The sequence below is a fragment of the Sus scrofa genome, chromosome 5 (genome assembly GCF_054392235.1).
Source record: "Sus scrofa isolate SSC_HxYL_T2T_F1_AM1 chromosome 5, Sscrofa_HxYL_maternal_Yorkshire_Landrace_v2.0, whole genome shotgun sequence".
NCBI classification, from domain to species: domain Eukaryota; kingdom Metazoa; phylum Chordata; class Mammalia; order Artiodactyla; family Suidae; genus Sus; species Sus scrofa.
The window spans coordinates 60,550,695-60,571,495 of record NC_139387.1 but is presented as its reverse complement, the minus strand read 5'-3'; the positions used below and the strand labels follow the sequence as shown (position 1 = coordinate 60,571,495).

General features: G+C 42.6%; 1 pseudogene; it reads left to right on the top strand.

Moving 5' to 3' along the window:
- The first annotated feature begins 576 nt into the window (after positions 1–576).
- LOC146403388 (SRA stem-loop-interacting RNA-binding protein, mitochondrial pseudogene) lies at positions 577–1,367 on the top strand (annotated as a pseudogene).
- The last annotated feature ends 19,434 nt before the right edge of the window (positions 1,368–20,801 follow it).

Here is a 20,801-nt window from a genome sequence, read left to right as displayed (position 1 = left end):
TTGGAGTTCCCGTCGTGGTTCAGTGATTAACGAATCCGACTAGGAACCATGAGGTTTCGGGCTTGTTCCCTGGCCTTGTTCAATGGGTTAAGGATCCGGCGTTGCTGTGGCTGTGGTGTAGGCCAGCAGCTACAACTCCAATTAGACCCCTAGCCTGGGAACCTCCATATGCCGAGGGAGCGGCCCTAGAAATGGCAAAAAAAAAAAAAAAAAAAAAGACTCTATTAGGAACTATCACCTGATGCTAATGTTCAGAATTGTGGAACTGAGACTAAATGTAAATTTCATATTTTTCCTAATAGGGTCTTTTTTAAAAAAATAAACTTTATTGGCGTATAGTTGACCTAGAAAGTTGTGTTTCAGGTGTAAAGCAAAGTAAATCATTTACACATATACATATATCTGTTCTTTTCAAAAACGTGAATTCTGACAGGTTTCCAGGTAATACTAAATGCCCATGCTCCAGGGACCACACCTTGAGATCCACTGGCAGTGGTAAGGCTCAGTGTTTGTTGAATTTTTGTTTCATTTATATGTAGTGGTAAAAAAAAAAAAAAAAAAATAGGATAAATTTTTATGGTTTTTATTGACAAAGGTGTGCAGAGGTTGTAGAAGAGTAAAGAAAGATAATGCAGCAGCTCAAAGATGTTCTACCCCTGGGCCCAAAGGGGTAAGAGTAGATGTAAGTGGAACCCATAAAAGAAAGTCACTTGAAAGAAGTCTCAATGTATGCAACCCTAAGCCAGGCAAGAGGTATTCCTATGGCCCTGTCTACTCCAATTTCTTATTGGGGCTCCCACTGGCTGAACCCAGTGGGATTCAGAGGTCACAGGAGTTGTGTTGGGTAGGGCTGGGAACTCCTGGGGGTTTCACCCACCTTCTCAAGAGATCCTTGAAGTCAAAACTATTTTCGAATCCAAAGATGACACCTTCAGCGGTGAGGGGTGCTATAGTGCTGCGTAGTAGGAATATCGTTGGCCCTGTTGCACTTGTCAGGAAAATTCCCTGGACCATGGTCTCAAATGTGCCGAGAGAACATTTTGAACAATTTGGCCATATATGAAAGTGCATGGTCCCTTTGACAAAGAGAGTGGCTTTCACAGAGGTATGGGTTGGATTCAGTTTTCCTCAGAACTTCGCAATGTACACAACGGGAAAATCATGTATGGAGTACAGCTCCATGTTCCAGCTCAAAAATGCCAAGCTTTCCAAGGGGAACAAACGTCTGATGAAGAGAAAGATTTTTGAAACTATCACTGCCTCTTAAAGTATATAAAAACTGAAAAAAAAAAACTATTTTCATAGTAACACTAAAACGGTATTTGCCTTTTTTTCACTTTCATTCTCTCAGTGGTGCATAGTGGTGTTTTCCCAAAGGCTCTGGCCTGTGATATTTCAACAGATTTGGTACAGAAGCAGATGTCAAAATTCAGCTGTCTTCTGTTAGTCCAGATAGAAGAGTCATAACTATGGAAAGCAATAGCAATGTTTTTTTATTAAAAAGTACGTGATTGGGAGTTCCCTGGTGGTCTAGTGGTTAGGATTTGGCACTTTCACCGCTGCAGCTCAGGTTCAATCCTTCTGGGAACCAAGATCCCACATCATGCCGCTGCAGCCAAAAACAATTTTTTTTCTTTTTTGGCCACTCTGGGACATGTGGAGTTCCTGGGCCAGGGATCAGATCTGAGCATAGTTGCAACCTAAGCCACAGCTGAGTCAACACTGGATCCTTAAACCACTGTGCGGGGCCGGGAATTAAACCTGCATCCCAGCACTCCCAAGATGCTGCTGAGCCCATTGTGCCATAGCAAAAACACCAAAAAATTTTTCTTAATTATGTTATCTATGGTAACATGTAGAAGGTTTATTTCTGTTATTTTCAATGGAGTAAATATTTTAAAATTTTCTCAACTTTAATTTCTATTGTGATCAATACCCATAGATATAACTCATAAAACAAGCTATTTAGAGTCCTCAGTAGTTGTTAAGTAGGTGAGAACCCTGAGACCCAAAAGTTTGAGAACGCCTTTTATGATCATATAGGTCAGCCTCCCATAAGAGGGCTCAGCTGAAAACTTTAAGACCCAAAGGAGCAAAGATACCAGCCCATCTTCCCAAGGACGATGCTACTTATAGTCTCTATTTGCAAATCATCACCAGTCTCCTCCTTGAACTGAAAACCCCATGCCTGTGAGTGCCATCCAGAGCCTCTAGGTCCCTCTTGGGCCCTACCGACTTCAAATCATTCGTGGAAAATGACTCAGAAAGGCAGCGTCCAAACATGCAAAAGTGTAGAAAGGCCGAGGCTCCCTAGAACATCTCTGTTTCTGTGTCCATGTCAATGCACAGTTTTGGCCTTGCCTCAGTCCCCATATGTATTTGGATTTTTACCCTGACCCTCATATCCAATTCAAACTTCCTTATTCTCATTAGCCTTGGGTGATTACAAAAACATCAATTAAAAATGGGTAAATAGGGGAGTTCTGTGGCACAGTGGGTTAAGGATCCAGCATTGTCACTGCAGCAGCTCAGCCTGAAGGCACAGCCAAAAAATAAAAATGGGTAAATGAGGATGTGTGTGTCATCCCATGTCAAAATGGGTAGCACCCATGAAAAAAATCCATTACATTATCTGCCCAAATGATATATATATCATTGCGGCATATGGAAGTTCCCAGGCTAGGGGTTGAATCAGAGCTGCAGCTGCTGACCTACACCACAGCCACAGCGACACTGGATCCAAACCACATCTGTGACCTACACTGCAGCTCATGGCAATGCCGGATCCTTAACCCACTGAGCGAGGCCAGAGATTGAATCCACATCCTCATGGATAATAGTCCCATTTGCTACCACTGAGCTACAACAGGAACTCCCCAAATGATATAATTTGATATATGTGATTGATACAAAGACATTCGTGTTACCCGTAACACGCTGCTATTCTCTGTCAGGCTATCTGCTTCCACCTGACATAAGAAAATGAATGACTCAAACAAACTTTTTGTATTTGAAGTAGCAACTTAAGCTGTTGAGAAACTTGTTCAGCATAAAGTGGGAGATGCTCAAAGATCCCCAGCTTTTTTTTTTTTTCTTTTGAGACAACATATCTCACTGAGATCTTTCCCAAGTGTGCTAGGGTTGTGGAGACATCTGGAAACTGCCAAAGAGCAGGACTGAAACAGAGCTCATGTCTATAACATCCTACTGGAAAGTGAAGGGAAAGTAAAGGAGTTGCTGGAATTTCAAACTATTTGGCTGCTAGCCATATCCCACAACACTGCCCATAGCAAAGATGAGGCAAGCAGCTGCTTCCAGGAAGTTCCCTAGTTTAACTTGAAATGTACAGAAGAAGAAATACAAGCATTCACTAACCGTATGAATTATCATCGGTGATCAAAGAGCTACACATCAAAACAATGAGATATCTTTTCTTGCCCATCAGTTTGAAAACGGGGGGAAAAGTGATAATGCAATCCACAATCCATATTGTGAACTTCAAAATCTGTTAAGAAGGAAACGTATACAACGCTATATGTCAATCATATCTCAGAAAAGCTGGAAAACAATTTTAAGACGGTAGATCTCATGTTAACCATTCTAACCAAAGGGACACGGGGGCATTCTGGGAGGTGTTAGGTGTTTGTTCCCTTGTGGTGATCTTTGCATACGTCCACACTCATCAAATTTTGCACGTCACATCAAGTATATGCTGTTCTTTGTATAGCAATGATACCTCAATAAAGCTGTTTAAAATATATATATATTATAATGTCCTGAGTTAGAAGGTGTAGAGAAAGGAGTACACTCATCTTGAGAGAGGCTGGGACTGGGGACCCTTTACTGCAGGACTCGCACCTGGACAAACGTCTCCTTGAGCAACAGAATACAAAGGAAGTGTAGGGGACTAAAAATAACCGTGTGAATGCCCAGTCTGAGCCATTATGAACAATAAGATACAAAAAGACCACAAACCAGAGTTCTTTGTGGCACAGCAGGTTAAGGATCCTCAACATTGTCACCGAAGCAGCTGGGGTCACTGCTGTGGTACAGTTTCCATCCCTGGCCTGGGTGCAGCCAAAAAAAGAAAAGGCCACAGACCAACAACCACTTCTGAGGTTCGGGGAGCAAAAAGCAGGGTACTGCCCGTGATCCCTGCACACAACACCACCAAGGCCACAGGCTGACCACCCAAGCCACCCCTCCAGCTCCACCCACCATTCCGCCCCCACACTCACCCCATTTAAGAAACCAGCCCGACCTCGGAGAGCTAGCCAGGGCACCTGTTTCTTGTTTTTGCTCATTGGTGCTGAGCACGAGCACCCATAAAGCCTTGCGTGAAATTCTCGTCTGGCTCTTATCAATTCCTGTTGCTTAAGGAATCCAGGGACCCAGGTTGGTGATAATACAGGGTTAGTGGGAGTATCAACTGATACAGTTGATTTACATTGTTGTGTGATAAAATCTTTCGAAAGCCTTGAAGAACGAGTACTCTGGGATCATCAATTCTCCTTTTGGGAGTTTATCTTAAATAACCTGGTGAGTACCCAGAGGCATTTTGTACTTTGTTTTGTACTAACAAGTGGCTTAAATGAGGGGTCTGTTTATCTCATCCCTTTGAGATCCAGCAGAGGGGCATCCAGAGCTGGCTGGAGACTAGGGGATGCTGTGAGGGAGGCGAGCTACCTTCTTCGTGATCTGCTCCTGGCAGTGACCATAGCCGCTGAGGCTGCAGCTTCCTGGGGAGCAAGAAGCTTAGGAGGTGTTACAGCTGCTTCTTTTTCTGTCTCATTGGTCAGACCCAGATGACATGGCCCCGGACCTGTAGGGGTATCTGGGAAAGTAAGCGTTTATCTTTCCGGTTTTTAGGATGGAGGAGGGCACTCAGAAGGGGGTGGAAGTGGGTGTTGAGTGAGCCAAGCTGCAAAAAGTACCCTACCACCCACATGTCCATCTTTGGGGAACTCTTCAAATAAATGAGAGGGTATCTGTTGTAAGCAACCACTTGGTGTGATGTGGCGAATCTGTGAAAAGCTCCTCACTGTCTATTTAGTGAAAAGTGTGGTTTATCAAAGAATATGATTCATAGGACCCCATGTTGTCAGCAGAAGCACGCATATGCTATACATTTGCAGAAAAACCTGATATATATGTCAGTGTTAATTCTGGATCTTTAAAGATTTCTCCATTCTCTGCATGTTTTGGCAAACAATCGCATCTTAGTTTTAGGATAAAGAACAGAAAATAAATCCCCATGTTTAAGTTCTCATTGGACCTGAAGCAGGAAATAAACTAATCAGTCAGTTAAAATCAACCTGAGGAGGCCTTCTGCCCCCAAGTGACCTCCACATCTCAGCCATCAAACTTTCAAGGTCAATTCAAGGCCAAGTCTAAAGAGAAAACCACAAATAAGCCATTTTGGAAAATACAGCTCTTTGCAGTCTGTTACAGGTCACTTGTATTCCCAAGGGGACAAACTCCAGCACATCCCCAACTGCCTGACCAATGCAGTCAGTAAAGTAAAGCCAGGTGATAATTATTTCAGGAATAGGCTCAGCTCAAAATCATAAAGAAACTGATTCTAAAGGAAGATGAATCAGCATGCCAAAAAGAAAGGTCATGGGTCAGGACGCCAAGGGAAAAGTTGTTTGTGAATTGGTCTGCTAGAATTTGATACAGTAAGTGGATCATCGCCAAGGAAATCTCAGGAACAGCAACATAAAACATAGGCTCTCCTCTGAGTTTTAACCGATTCAGTTTGTTTAATTGCTGATGGAACAAACAACGCAGAGGTAATTTAAGACATTGTCATGGACAACTTGCCGAGTCACATTTTAAAAATCAACTCTAGGAGTTCCCATTGTGGCGCAGTGGTTAACAAATCCAACTAGGAACCATGAGGTTGCGGGTTCATTCCCTGGCCTTGCTCAGTGGGTTAAGGATCCAGTGTTGCCATGAGCTGTGGTGTAGGTTGCAGACGCGGCTTGGATCCCGCGTTGCTGTGGCCCTGGTTGTAGGCCAGCGGCTACAGCTCTGATTTGACCCCTAGCCTGGGAACCTCCATATGCCACAGGAGCAGCCCTAGAAAAGGCAAAAAGACAAAAAAAAAAAAAAATCAACTCTAGCCCTATTTTTTAGGTGCTTAAATCTACTATCTTGTTCAAAACTCCTTGGGTCTAAAGAAGCACTAGGCTTTGACCATAATACTCTCTGGACCAAAATATTCTGGAAAACTCAAGGCAGGACTGTGATTACTTTCAAAGTGACAGGAATCGATTCCCCAAAGATTCCTGTGGATAGAGTGAAAAAAAAATCAATATATAGGGAGTTCCCATCGTGGCTCAGTGGTTAACGAATCTGATTAGGAACCATGAGGTGGCGGGTTCGATCCCTAGCCTTGCTCAGTGGGTTAAGGATCCAATATTGCTGTGAGCTGTGGTGTAGGTCGTAGATGCTGCTCGGATCCCGAGTTGCTGTGGCTCTGGCGTGGGCCGGCAGCTACAGCTCCTACTCAACCCCTAGCCTGGGAACCTCCATATGCTGCAGGAGCGGCCCAAGAAATGGCAAAAGAAAAAAAAAAGAAGTAAAGAAGGTAAAAATTAAGATCCCCATTGTGGCTCAGCAGGTTACAAACCCAGCTAGCATCCATGAGCATTTGGGTCTGAGCCCTGCCTTTGCTCAGTACGTTAAGGATCCGGCATTGCCACCATCTGCTGTGTAGATTGCAGATGCAGCTCAGATCCCGCTCTGCTGTGGCTGTGGCATAGGCCGACAGCTGCAGCTTGATTCTACCACTAGCCTAGGAACACAGGTGCTGCCCTTAAAAGAAAAGAAAAGAAAAACAGTAAAACTTGGGAAACTAATAGGATAAAAATGAAAACTGGGGCAGAAGGTAGCTACATACCACTAGAAGGTAGATCAGGTTGAGGTTAAGAGAATAATGAAGGACAAAGCCACTCAAGGATAGTGTTCACTGAGCTTCATAAGGTGTCTGTTGAAACCCAAGGAATATAGTGCTTGTAAGCAGATATTTTGAATGTGCCTGGCTATCCATGTTTCCTAAAGTAGCTGCATTTCTTAAACCTAGCTGATCAACAGAATCATTTGCAGGGGGGAGTTCCTATTGTGACGCAGCAGAAACAAATCCAACTAATACCCTCGAGAAGGTGGGTTAGATCCCTGGCCTAGCTCAGTGGGTAAGGATCTGGCATTGCCATGAGTTGTGGTGTAGGTCACAGATGTGGTCGAATCCCAGCAGGTGTAGCTCCAATTCCACTCCTAGCCCGGGCATTTCCATATGCTGCACCTACGGCCCTAAAAAACCAAAAAGCAAACCACCCCCCCACCTCCACAAAACCAGAATCATTTGGGGATTTTTCTTTGTTTCAGGGTAAATTTTTGAGCTCCTCTATCCCAACTTTCTGATCCACTAAGTCTGCAGTGTATCCCAGGATGCTGCATTGTTTAAAAAATCATTTTATTTGTTAGATGAACTGTTAGTAAGCTATAATTTACATAAAATAAAATACACCCATTTGGGAGTTCCTGTTGTGGCTCTGCGAGTTAAGAACCCGACCAGTATCCATGAGGTTGTGCTTTCGACCCCTGGCCTTGCTCAGTGGGTTACAGCTCTGGCACTGCCACAAGCTGAGGCATAGTCACAGATGCAGCTCAGATCCAGTGTGGCTGTGGCTGTGGCTGTGGCATAGACAGGCAGCTGCAGCTATGATTCAACCCTTAGCCTGGTAACTTCCATATGCCATAGGTACAGCCTGAAAATAAATAAATAACATACGTTCACTTTTATTTTTGAAATTTATTTTATTGAAGTATAGTTGGTTTACATTGTGTTAATTTCTGCTGTACAGCAAAATGACTCATATATATATACACATATATTTATATGTATTCTTTTTGAGATTCCTTTCCAGTGTAGTTTTTTCATGTTACTTTCCATTTTGGCTTTTTATAGGATATTGAATATAGTTCCCTGTGCTATACAGTAGGACTTTGTTGTTTATCCACTCTATGTATAATAGCTTACCTCTGCTCATCCCAAACTCCCAATCCATCCCCCTCCCACCCCCTCTCCCTTGACAGCTGTTTTTAAGTCTATTTCTGTTTTGTAGATAGGTTCATTTGTGCCATATTTTACATCCCACATATAAATGATATCGTACAGTATTTGTCTTTCCCTTTCTGACTTAGTATGGTAAATCTCTAGTCTATCTGTGTTGCCAAAAACGGCATTATTTATTTTTTATAGCTGAGTGGTATTCAATTGTATATATGTACCACATCTTCTTAATCCATTCATCTATCAGTGGACATTTAGGGTGTTTCTACGTCTTGGGTATTGTAAATAATGCTGCATGAAACATTGGGGGAAATACACCTATTTTAAATGTCCAGTTAGGTAGGTGATGGGGGAGATGGAAATACATATGCCTCATGTTACCTCTCCCACAATTAAGGTATAGATGGGGAAGATGGAAATACATATGCCTCATGTTACCTCTCCCACAATCAATGTATAGATCATTTCTATACGATGAGGCCCACTTCCCCCAAGTGACTTCCAAATCTTAGCCATAAGCCTTTCTAGAATGATTCAAAACCAAGTATAAAAAGAAAATGGTGACCCCCAAAATGTTCCCTTGTACTTAGCAGATTATGTCCCCAACCCACCCCTGGGAACCTCCACTCCCGACAATCACTGATATACTTCCTGACTCTATGGATTGGTTTTGCTTTATCTAGAGTTTTGTATAATTAGACTCATGTAGCGTACCATTTTGTGTCTGGCTTCTTTGCCCAGAATGATGTTTTTGAAACTTATTCATGTTGTTACATATGTAAATGATTTATTCCTTCTTAATGCTGAGGTATATTCCGTTGACTGGATATACCAAATTTTGTATTCACCTGTTGGTGGATATTTGGGTTGTTTCTAGTTTTTTGCTATTATGAATACAACTACATGTACATTTATATTAAAAAGGTTTTGTGTGAGAATTCCATGGTGGCCTAGCTGTTATTGTCACTGGTGTGGTATGGGTTCCATCCCTGGCCCAGAAACTTCTGTGAGCCACGGGCACAGCCAAAAAAAAAAAATCTATGTGTGGATATATCTTTTGTTTCTTTGGCCACACTCATGGCATATGGCACTTCCCAGGCCAGGGAGCTAACCTGAGCCAAAGCTTCAATTCATGCCACAGCTGTGGCGATACCAGATCCTTAACCCACTGCGCCAGGCTGGGGATTGAACCCACCCCTTAGCAGTGACCCAAGCCACTGCGGAGACAACACTGGATCCTTACTTTGCTGTGCCACAGCGGGAACCCCTGGACATATTTTTTGGACTAAATACACAGAAGGGGAATTGATAGGTCATATGGTTAGATGTAAGTCTAACTTCCTAGGAAACTGTCAAGTAGTTTTCCTGGTGGGACCACTTTACTTTGCTACCAGCAACATGTAAGAGTTGCAGTTACTCCATATTTTTGTCAACACCTGGTATTATCAGTCATTAATTTCAGCCATTCTAAATTTAACCATTCCAGAGTTCCCGCTGTGGCTCAGTGGTAGTAAACCCAAATAGCATCCATGAGGATGTGTGTCCGATCCCTGGCCTCGCTCAGTGGGTTAAGGATCCAGTGCTGCTGAGAGCTGTGGTGTAGGTCAAAGATGAGGCTCAGATCCCATGTGGCTGTGGCTGTGGCTGACAGTTACATCTCCGATTAGACCCCTAGCCTGGGGGGGGGGGGGTGTCTTAAAAAAAAAGCTAAATCTAACCATTTTATTTAAAGTGGTATCTCACTTTGCTTTTTTTTTTTTTTATGGCCACATCTGCAACATCTGGAAGTTCCCTGGGTGCCACAGCTGCAAACTGTGCTGCAGCTGCAGCAACACTGGACCCTTTTAACCCACTGTGCCAAATCAGGGATTGAACCCTGTCCCACAGCCATCTGAGCTGCTGCACTTGGATTCTTTTTTTTTTCTTTTTCTTTTTAGGGCCACGCCCACAGCATGTGGAGGTTCCCAGGCTAGGGGTCTAATTGGAGCTATAGCTGCCAGCCTACACCACAGCCACAGCAACGCCAGATCCGAGCAAAGCCAGGGAGGGAACCCGCAACCCCATAGTTCCTAGTTGGATTGTTTCTGCTGCACCACAATGAGAACTCCTGCGCTTGGATTCTTAACTCACTGCACCATCGTGGGAATTCCTTCACTGTGCTTTTAAATTGCTTTTCCTGATGAATGATGAGCATCTTTGTATGTGCTATTAGCCATTCATATGTCTTTTTTTATGAAGAAGCTATTCTGATTTTTTGCCAAATTATTATTGAGTTATTTTCTTATTATTGAGTTTTAAGATATATACATTCTGGATATAAGTCCTTTATTAAATATATGTGTTACAAATATTTTCTTTGATTTTATAGCTTGACTCAGTTTTCTTAACAATGTCAACAAGAACAAGAATTCAATGTTAATAAAGCACAATTTACCAAATTTTTCTTTTATAATTGGTAATTAGATTGAATCCTAGCTAAGAAAGTTTTGCCTATACCAAGGTTACAATACAATATTTTCTCTAATATTTTTTCTAAAAGTTATATATAATCCATTTTGTTTATGTTGTGGATAAGGATCAATGTTCATTTTTTTCTGTGTAAAACTCCAGTGGTTCACCTTTAGTTGAAAAAACTTGACTTTCCCCATGGAATTGCTTTCACAATCAAAAATCAGTTGAAAAAAGAATTTTATACATATTATATTTCATATATACATTATAATGTATATAAACATACATTATTTAGCATATTTTGAAATTTCATGGCATTCTCGTCATGGCTCAATGGTTAACGTATCGGGCTAGGAACCATGAGGTTGCGGGTTTGATACCTGGCCTTGCTCAGTGGGTTCAGGATCTGGCATTGCCATGAGCTGTGGTGTGGGTCGCAGAAGAGGCTCGGATCTGGCATTGTTATGGCTGTGGCATAGGCCGACGGCTACAGCTCCAATTAGACCCCTAGCCTGGGAATCTCCGTATGCCATGGGTGTAGCCCTAGAAAAGACCAAAAAAAAAAAAAAAAAAAAAAAAAAGAAAGAAAGAAAAGAAATTTCGCTATTCAGGATTGCTATGTCTTCTCAATGAATTGACTTTTTGTCATTATGAAGTGTACTGCTCTTTAACTCTGGTGAAATTCCTCATCCTTAGGCCTGTGAGCCGAAAACTGGATTCCTCTCTAGGTGGGTGTCCAGTTGAAACACACAACCAAACCAAAGATTGGGAGAAGGGGCATGTAGAATTTATTACTGCTTATAGCAAGTAAGGAGAGCATCAGGGATCCTTCTTAAAGAAATGTTTCCCTGAACAGCAAAATAGATGGTTTTAAGTTAGGGGTACAAGCATATACATGAGGGGCTTAAGCAGTCCAGTTTAAGCTTTAGTCGATTGCAGTCAAAAAAGTGTCAGAGGAGTTCCCGTAGTGGCGCAGTGGTTAACGAATCCGACTAGGAACCATGAGGTTGCGGGTTCATTCCCTGGCCTTGCTCAGTGGATTAGGGATCCGGCGTTGCCGTGAGCTGTGGTGTAGGTTGCAGACGCGGCTCAGATCCCCCGTTACTCTGGCTCTGGCATAGGCTGGTGGCTACAGCTGCGATTCGATCCCTAGCCTGGGAACCTACATATGCCGCAAGAGCGGCCCAAGAAATAGCAAAAAAAAAAAAAAAAAAAAAAGAAAGAAAGAAAGAAAAAAGTGTCAGAGAAAGTCAGTATCGGAGTTCCCAATGTGGCCCAACAGAAACTAATCCAAGTAGTATCCATGAGGATGAGGGTTTGATCCCTGGCCTCACTCAGTGGGTTAAGGATCCGGTATTGGCATGAGATGTGAGGTAGGTTGCAGATGTGGCTCGGATTCCACGTTGCTGTAGCTATAGCTCCAATTCGACCCCTTGCCTGGGAACTTCCATATGCTGCCGGTGTGGTCCTAAAAAGCAATAAAAAAAAAAAGTCAGTATCAGAGTTCCAGTGTGGCTTAGCAGGTTAAGGATCTGGCGTTGTCACTGCAGCAGCTCAGTTGCTGCAGTGGTGCAGGTTCATTCCCTGGCCTGGGAACTTCCACATTGCCATGGAAAAAAGCATCATCATCCTTGAGGTTCCAATTGATCTGGTGGTTGTGAGCATCTGAGGGGAGATTTAAATCCTGCTGTTCAGCTCAAGACAGTGCTTTAGGCTAGTCTTTTTTTTTTTCTTTGCCCGTAGAAGTTCCTGGGCCAGGGATCAAACCTGAGCTACAGCACTGAGAATGCCAAATCCTAACCGTTAAGCCACCAGGGAACTCCAAGTCTAGTCAGAACTGGGAGTCTTTACAACTGACTTATCTTTGCTGTTGTTATCTCTCTTGCCTGATAAATTTGTCTTTTTGTTCTCAAGATATTATTACTGAGACTTGTTCAAGGAAGAGCACTGTGATGAGGCTTAGATCATATAATGACTTAGGCCAGAAAAATGGCTTCTCTTAGGTCAAGAAAGTCATTCCTGGAGTTCCCATTGTGGCTCAGTGGTTTAAGAACCCAATGTAGTGTCTGTGACGATGTGTGTTCGATCACTCAGTGGGTTAAACATCCAGGGTTGCTGTGGCATAGGCTGGCAGCTGCAGCTCCAATCAATCCCTAGCCTTAGAACTTCCATATGCTGCAAAAGACAAAAAAAGAAAGAAAAAAGTCATTCCAGGTTCTCTTTCAGGAGCCCCTACCCTATCTGCTTACATGTCTGTTTTTTCTGATACTGATATAGGAACTTCACTTTTTTTTTTTTTTTTTTTTTTTTTTTGGCTGTTTAGGGCTGCACCTGCTGCATATGGAAGTTCCCTGGCTAGGGGTCAAATCAGAGCTTCAGCTGCCAGCCCATGCCACAGCCACAGCAACGTGGGATCTGAGCCTTGTCTGCAGCCTACAGCACAGCTTATGGCAACACTGGATCCTTAACCCACTGAGCAAGGCCAGAGATCAAATCCATATCCTTGTAGATACTAGTTGGGTTCCTTACCACTCAGCCACAAAGGGAACTCCAGGACTTCACCATCTTAATGATTAGTGCTTGCATATTATATCTTTTTTCACCCTATACATGTCTTTATATGGAACGTGCATTTCTGGGAGTTCCCTTGTGGTCCTTGTGGTCTAGTGGTTAAGATTTGGCACTTTCATCACTGCAGCCCAGGTTCAATCCCTTATCTGGGAAATGAGATCCTACATCAAACTGCTGCACACCATGGTCCCCCAAAATAAATAAATAAAATACATTTCTCATACCTAGCACCATAGTTGGGCCTTGCATTTTTACTCAACCTAAGAATCTCTGCCTCTTAATTGGCATATAATTATCAACATGGTTGAGTTAAAATCTACCATCTTGCTATTTGTTTGCTATCATCTCATCTGTTCCTTAGTTCTTTTTTCTTTTTTTCTTCTTTTGTGTTGCATCCTATCTCGGCTTGGGATCTCCCCCTGTATGTACCACGGTTCCTAAAATGCCTTGAGGGCAAAGTAGGGCTTACCTTATTGCTTTTCCTCCTCTCAGCTTTGTTCACAGTCCTGCACTGCTTGTTGTCCAATGTCTGAAAAATTTCATATATTTTGTCCAGTTTTCTAGTTGTTTACAGAGAGAGGGCGTATCCAATTCTAGCCACCCTGTCAGGGTTCAGAATTAAATTCTGGAATATCTAAAGTTGACCCAAGATGGATCTGCTCAGGCTAAGCCCCACATCAGCAAACCAAAACTTAAGCAAGTTTCTGTGCTCAGCTCTCCCAGAAATTACTGGTCAGCCAGTCAGCACAAGTTACCTGACCCAGCCTGGTGTTCTCCTTTACCCCATATAAGGAAGGTGCTCTTGCTTTACCCAATCAGCGAGCGCCTAGTAAAACTTCCTTGTTCCTTCTCGCTTTGGTCTATAAAATCTCGCTTTGCTTCACTCTTGCACTCTTCCAAGCTCCTTTTTATCTGCGAGATTGGAGGCTACCTGAGTCAGGAGTCACTGAGTAAAAGCTTACTGGATCGTAGATTTATCTGTGGGTTTCTTTTAACACCTTTAAATTAAGTAGAATTAATTAGAAAAATGTATCTACTAGGCAAGGAAGACTTTCATTACAGATTTCTCATTCATTCTGCCGAGTTTTACTGAATGCCTACTAAGTGCCAGGCACTCCCCATGGCCCTTGGAGGTACACTTGTGCGCAAACACAGATTTGGCCTCTGCAAACTTTGAGTTTGGGGAGGAAGGCTTAAATCACATGGTTATTTGTTCTGGAAAGATTGTTGTGTTAGGAAATCATGTAAGAGAAGCAATCTGGGGGGGTTGGCAGTGGTGGAGAAGACTTGCTCATGGAAGTAAATTTGAGCTGAGATCTGAAGAATGAGTAGGAGTTAATTAATAGAAGGGAAAGAAGCCAGGGGCTTAAGATGAGGCTTTGGCAGTAGAAGGAGCCTAAAATCAAGCCAGACCTCATTGTAGTCTTCAACCTCAAGCAGCAAGAAAACTCCTGAGGTATTTTGAGCAGGAGATTGGCATGATTGGATTTGCCTTTGGAATAGATAACTGTGTCATTCTTGTACATGCATACAATGGAAAGATTCCAGAGCACTGAAAATAAAAGGATGGGGACAACATGTTTCAGCATGAACAATTCACACTAACATGAGATTAAGTGGGGTGAGGGTGGGGAGCAGTGGTAGGAGGATACGTACGATGGGATTTCATCTCTATGAGGCATGAAGATATTCAAGAAAATATACAAATACACACATGGACACATCTTAATTTTGTAAAAGTATACGGACATGGGAGAACATGATAAATACCAAAATCAGGATGGTATGTACCTCTATCTGCAATATGTAAATACAGGTTGAATGAGGAAAGGAGACAATGATTAGGGAATGTTGCAAGAGGGATACTACCAGGTGAATTTTTATTTTCATAACAAGTGAATTGGATATGAAAATATGTCATCCTTATTTCTTTCTGTATGTCTGAAATACTTTATTAGTGTCACTTTGCAATATGGAGAATAGATGGGAAAAAAAAAATCAAGAAGGAATTCCCTGGTAGCCAAGTAGTTAAGGATCCGGTGTTGTCACTGCTATAGCTTGGATTCAATCCCTGGCCTGGGAACTTCTGCATGCTGTAGGTGCTGCCAAAAAATAAAAGGAATAGATAAGGAATAAAAATAATAATTGAGATGGAAAAGCTATAGGAGATCCTTATTAGTAGTCTACTTGAGAGATGATGATAACTTTAGGGAATAGACGGAGAATTCTAACAGTATTTGAATAATATTTATATTTAAGATGTAAAATCAGTAAGATCAGCATATGCTCACATCTGATCAATATACCTTTTTCTGTCCATTTTATTTTCTAGTGCTCCTTTAATTACATTTGCTTAATACCATTCTCACTGCCACTGTTATTTCTCACCTATATTACTACACCATCCTCCAAACCAAATACACGGTTATCTCTTACTTCCAGTCTATTTTCTATATGTCATTAGATCATTGCCCTATTTGAAACTGCTTAAGGAGGGTCCTAATAATCTTAGACAAAAGGTAAACTATGTTAGAGTTTCTGCTGCAACACAGTGTGTTAAGAATCTGACTGCAGCGGCTCAGGTTGCTGTGGAAGCACGGATTCAGCGTCCCCTGCAGCTGTGGTGTAGGTAGCTCGGATTCAATCCCTGGCCCAGGAACTTCCATATGCCGCAGGTGTGGCCATAGGGGGAAAAAAAAGACACTGTGTCAATTTGGCCCTTACCTAATTAAAACAAATCATTATGCCTGCTTTCGACTCAGCCGAGTCACATAAAATAACATTTTCTGTACATCAATAAGAGTCAATCAGCAATTTCATATGGTTCAACTAACCCATGCCAAACACTGTCCTATACATTTTAACTAAATATATACCTATTAGGAGTTCCCATCGTGGCACAGTGGGAACAAATCTGTCCAGGAACCAGGAGGTTTCAGGTTCAATCCCTGGCCCTCTATCAGTTGGTTAAGGATCTGGCGTTGCCGTGAGCTGTGGTGTAGGTCGCAGATGAGACTTGGATCCTGCATTGCTGTGGCTGTGGCATAGGCCAGCAGCTGTAGCTCCAATTAGACTCCTAGCCTGAGACTCTCCATATGTTGCGGGTGCAGCCCTAAAAAGCAAAATGAATAAATAAATATATACTTATTAGCTAAATTTAATCCTCATAACAACCCAGTAAAGGAGGCACCATTATTTTCATCATTTTTACAGATAAGGAAACTAAGATCCAAAGAAGCTAAGGTCTTGCCAAGATTGTATAACTGATGAATGGTGGAGAGGATTAAAAAGGAGATAGAGCTGGCATCATATGGAGAAAGTGGAGCACTCACACATTGTGGGTAGGAATGTAAAATGTTGCAACCACTATGGAAAACAATTTGATGGCTCCTTGACAAGTTAAACATGATTCAGCAATTCTACTCCTAGGTACACATGCAAAAGAATTGAGACCAGGTATTCAAACAAAACCTGTACAAATATGTTCATGGCAGTACTGTTCACAAAGCCAAAAGATGGAATTAACCCAAACGTCCATCAGTTGATGAATGGATAAACAAATTATGGAATATCCATCTAAGACAATATTACTCTGCCATAAAAAGGAATGAAGCACTGGAGTTCCCATTGTGGTGCAACGGAAACGAATCTGACTAGTAACCATGAGGACATGGATTCAATCCCTGGCCTCCCACAGTGGGTTAAGGATCCAGCTTTGCCATGAGCTGCGGTGTAGGTCCCAGATGTGGCTTGGATCCTGAGTTGCTGTGTCTGTGGCTTAGGCAGGCAGCTGTAGCTGTGATTGGACCCCTAGCCTGAGAACCTCCATATGCCACAGGTGTGGCCCTAAAAGGAAAACACACACACACACACACACACAAAAAGGAAACAAAAACAGATGAACAACAAAAATAGTTGCCAGAGACTGGGGAGAGAGGGGAAATGACTACTTAGTGGGTTTGGGGTTTCCATTTGGGGTGAAGAAATGGTTTTGTAACTAGATAGCGGTGACATTTTATACTAGGTATTTGTGAAGGTACTTAGTGCCACTGAACTGCTCACTTTAAAATGGTTAAAATGGTAAGTGTTACTTCACTACAATTTTTTAAAAGAAAGAGGTCTTCAGAGTATGAGCACTTGGCAAGCCTCTCACTATCTTATCCCCTCAAATCTCACTGCTTGCTCATGCTTTCCTGGGTGTGGGGATCCCAATCAATGACAAAGATATGCTCACTCCCTCTTCTTGGGACGGTATCCCTGCAGGCATGCAAGCAATAAAGCAGGCTCCGCCCTGGCTGGAGAAATTCCTACTTGCCCTTGAGTCAGACCTCACTCTTAGACCTCATTCTTCTAGAAGATTCGCTGGACTGAATGTCCCTCTTGGGATGAACCTCTCCTCTTATGTGTCACTCACAGCCTTAGCTTCTCCTCTATCACAGCACTCAAGTAAGCTGTCAAAAACTGCATGTATGTTATCATTGCTGTCTCCCTGTTGCTTAGCATAAGGTTTTGTACACAGTAAATCTTCGCTGAATGAATACATATGTCGTAAATGTTTGTTGGTTTTAATATGGGCATACCCTGTTTTAATGAGTTTTGCTTTATTGTGCTTTGCAGATACTGTGTTTTTTACAGGTTGAACGTTTGGGGCAACCTCAAGTCGAGCAAGGCTGTTGGCACCATTTTTTCCAACAGCATTTACTCACTTCATATCTCCGTGTCACGTTTTGGCAGTTCTCACAATTTTCCGAACGTTTTCATGGTTATTAGATTTGTTATGGTGATTCGTTTTGTGATCTTTGATATTACTGTGAGGCGACTAGCCCAAGTCTCTGAAGATAGTTAGCATTTTTTAACAAAGTATTTTTAGAGTTCCTGTTGTGGTGCAGTGGAAATGAAGCTGACCAGCATCCATGAGGAGGCAGGTTTCATCTCTGGCCTTGCTCAGTGGGTTAAGGATCCAGCATCACCATGAACTGTGGTGTAGGTTGCAGACACAGCTCGGATCTGGTGTTACTGTGGCATAGGCCAGTGGGCTATAGCTCCAATTTGACCCCTAGCCTGGGAACCTCCACATGCCATGGGTGTGGCCCTAAAAAGACCAAAAAAAAGGACGAAAAAAAAAAAAACAACAAAAAGTATTTTTAAAGTATGCACACTGTTTTTTAGACATAATACTGTTGTACACTTCATAGACTATAATACAGCATAAATATAACTTTTATATGCACTGGGAAATATTCACTTTATTGTGGTGGTCTAGAACCAAAGCCGTAATATCTCACAATTACATTTGTAATCAAATATTATTTCTCTGTCCTCGAAGGCTACAAAAATGTGGGATCTCACAGGGAAAGAGAATACCAGGAAAACATTCACTTTCTAAAAGTCTGACTTTGGGATTTCCTGTTGTGGCTCAGCAGGTTAAGAGCCCAACATGGTGTCTGTGAGGATTCAGGTTCAACTCCTGGCCCCACTCAGTGGGTTAAGGATCTGGCAATGCCACAAGCTTTGGTGTAGGTTGCAGATATGGCTAGAATCCTGCATTGCTGTGGCTGTGGCATTTGACCCCTAGCCTAGGAACCTCCATATGCTGCACCTGTGACCCTAAAAAAAATATTAATTATCTGATTAAAAGGATGACATTGGGAGTTCCCGTCATGGCCCTCATGAGTGCTTTAAAATGTGGATATTTCTCCAAAAAGCAGGAAAAGGAAAAGTCAGAGATCTAAGATTGTGAGGGATTCATCCCACACTGTTTTGGGTTTGAAGACCAAAAGAGCCACATAACCAGGAATGCTGATAGCCCCTGGAAATGGAGAGCAGCCCCTGATTAGCAGCCAGCAAGGAAATGGGGCCCTTAGTCCTACAACCACAAAGATCTGAATTCTACCAACGACTTGAACAAGCTCAAAAGAGAATCTTCCTGAGAGCCCAGCCTGGCTGGTACCTTTATTTTGACCTTGTGAGATCTGAAGCAGAGAGCCCAGACAAGTCCCCTGGGACTTCTCACCTACAGAACTATGGGCTTAATCAATAGGTGTGTTTTTCAGCCAGTTGGTTTGTGGTCAGTTGTGCTAGAATACAAACATAAGACCCAGACTTGAGGGAGTTCCCGTCGTGGCTCAGCGGAAACAAATCCTGACTAGGAACCACGAGGTTGCGGATTCGATCCCTGGCCTTGCTCAGTGGGTTGAGGTTCCAGCTGTATAGGTCACAGATGAGGCTCAGATCTAATATTGTGGCTGTGGTATAGGCCAGCAGCAACAGCTCTGATTCGACCGCTAGCCTGGGAGCCTCCATATGCCGCAAGTGCAGCCCTAAAAAGACCAAAAAAAAAAAAAAAAAAAAAAAGACTCAAACTTGAATATTTGGGGTTTTGTGGGGAACTTAGCCAATGAGCTACATATTTACTTCAATAAATAATTGTGCAAAAGAGAACCATTTCCTCCACCTGCCCTCTAGAAAGAGGAAAGGAACTCTAGGGCAGATTCCCAGTTCAAATGGTTCTACTAACTTTGGGAAGAGAGGAAGACATTTGCCCCAGAGGCAGGATGTCTGCTTGGCTGGCTCTCCAGCAGCACTCTTCAAATTTCTCTGCACTCAATATGTTCCTTTTCCTCTTGCCTTTGGAGTCACAGTGGAGGCATTAATCCTTTCACCCTGTGCTTGCAGGGTCCCTGCAATTAATCAGAAGACGCCCCCTGTGAGAGATTCTCCACTACACAGATACAGACATTCTGGCACCCAACAGCTAACATTATTTGTGTCAGCTTGTCTTTAATGCCTAGTGCCTTTTCGTTGAGAGACTAACCAAATTCTGAGCCACTAATGTGATATTAATAATAGATTTTTTGCTGGAGTTACAACAAGAGCTTATAACCCAGCACTTGCTCATGTCATTATAACCCAGCAACAGTGTTTTATCTGTCTGAAAAAAAAAATGGACTCAAAGGATGACCAAAATCTCTTTACAGCAGTGGTGACAACTGACATGAAATATATGTTTTGGGAGTTCCCTCATGGCTCAGTGGGTTAAGGATCTGGTTATGGCTCTGGTCACAGCTGTGTCACAGGTTCAACCCCTGGCCCAGGAGCTTCCACATGTCACAGGTGCTCTCCCCCACCCCCAAAAAAGACCATATGTTTTAAAGGATGATAATGTGAATTAATTCCTAAACCTCCTTTGAGGATTCACTGTGTTTCCAGTACTGTACTGCATGTGCTGTAGGCTGTTTAAGACACAGTTGGAGCACAGAAGTACACTCTATTAGCACTACCCAAACAAAGGGGACATCCATGGCTTCACTGCTGTTCTATCCCACCTGCTCTAGCTGAATGACAATAATTCCTCCCTTTCTCCTGTCCTACCAGGGGTCACTTCTTCAGCAAGGTACTAGGATGATGGCATAAACCAGGTTGTGGTCCCCGCTTACAGTTTATCCAAAGTTCTGTCTATCCTCAGACATCCTAACTTCTCCCAAAATTTCCTCTTCTGTATATACAGGAAATTGGAAAGTTGCCCAGCCCTATACCTGCCTCTAAGGAAGCTCTCAATATTAGTTCCTCTCCATCCTACCAAGCGCTATGAAAGAAGGGGTGTGTGTTTCAGAAGTCCAGTTCCAAGTTCAACCATTGGTAGTCTAAAATTTCTTCTTCTTTTTTTTAATGGCTGCACCCGCGGCATGTGGAAGTTCCCAGG